This window comes from Coregonus lavaretus (assembly GCF_964263955.1).
Source record: "Coregonus lavaretus genome assembly, chromosome: 7".
NCBI classification, from domain to species: domain Eukaryota; kingdom Metazoa; phylum Chordata; class Actinopteri; order Salmoniformes; family Salmonidae; genus Coregonus; species Coregonus lavaretus.
Window position 1 is genome coordinate 51,101,598 of NC_139994.1, and position 1,703 is coordinate 51,103,300.

The window sequence follows — 1,703 nt, forward strand, 5'->3', positions numbered from 1 at the left end:
TCCCCCACATCGTAATTCCACTCCGCGGGAGACAGCTTCCATTTCTAGAAGGCACATGGATGGAGTTTAGGCGGCGATCCAATACATTGGGAGAGAACAGCCCCTACCCCAACCTCGTAGGCGTCCATCTCCACGATGAAGTGCAGAGACTGGTCAGGGTGAGCCAGAACCAGTGCGTTCGTAAACCGTTCCTTGAGTGCACGAAAGGCTTCGTTGGCCTCCCCAGTCCAACGCAGCTGTCGAGGACCTCCCTTCAGGAGGGAGTTGAGAAGGGCCATCACTGTGCTGAAACCCCTAATGAAGCGCCTGAAATAGTTGGCAAAACCTAGGAAGCGCTGCACCGCCTTGATGTTGGAGGGAACAGGCCACGACCGTACTGCACTGACCCTCTGCTCTTCCATCTCCACTCCCATGGTGGATATCCGATAGCCCAGGAAGGAGACCGCCTGCTGGAAGAAAAGGCACTTCTCCGCCTTGGCGTACAGGTGATGCCCTATCATTCTCTCCAAAACTGACCTGATATGAGAGACATGTTGCTCGCGTGTAGTGGAGTACACCAAGATGTCGTCTATGTACACCACTACAGAGCGACCCAACACATCTCTAAACACCTTTTTAATGAAGGATTGGAACACAGAGGGTGCATTTGTCAGGCCGTAGGGCATTACCCTGTATTCGTAGTGCCCGGTGCTGGTGCTGAAGGCTGTCTTCCATTCATCCCCCTCTCTGATGCACACCAGGTTGTAGGCACTGCGTAAATCCAATTTGGTAAAGTACTTAGCACTGTGCATCTGTTCGATCACAGTGGGTATGAGAGGCAGGGGATAACTGCATTTAACCGTAGCCTTATTCAGTGTCCGGTAATCGATACAGGGGTGGAGACCTCCGTCCTTCTTCACAAAATAATCCTTGGGCCAGCGCCTCCTGGATGTAGACCTCCATGGCTTCGGTCTCTGCATGCGAGAGAGAGTAGATGTGCCCCAGCGGTAGCGTAGAACCAGGCAGTAGGTCAATAGTGCAGTCCCATGGGCGATGAGGGGGCAGGCACGTGTCTTCGAAAAAGCCACCTGTAGGTCCCGGTATTCCTCCAGAATAGGGATGTAGGTGGCCTGGTCCGGACTTTCCACGAAGGTGACAGCAAGAGACACCTCCCCTGACACTCCTGCGACCAACCCAACAACCTCCTCTGTCCACGATATACTGGGGTTACGCAACTGTAACCAGGGGTGACCGAAAACTACAGGGTGTGCAGGAGAGTCTAAGATGAGGAGCGTGATGCGTTCATGGTGGTTGTGATCAACTGTGAGGGAAATGGGAATCGTGGTCTGGCTCACCAGTCCTGTTCCTAGGGGACGGTTGTCTAGGGCAGGGACTGGGATAGGGGGTTGTAAAGGGACTAGTGGAATGCATAATGATAAGGCCACTGACCGGTCTAGGAAATTACCTGCAACACCTGAGACCACTAGGAGAGAAACTCAGTGGGGGACAAGGATAGTCCAGGAAGGTGACAGGGAGGAGGACGGGCTGGCTGGACAGAGAGGAGCAAGGCACGTCCACGCCTACCTGGGAAGTGCAGGAGGCTCCTCGGCCTGTCGCTTCCTCGCCTGGTTCTCCTTCTGGGACAGGTGTTCCAGGGGTGGTCCGACTCCCCACAGTAGGAGCAGAGACCGTGTTGACGGCGGTGTTGAAGTTTCGCAGGGGGA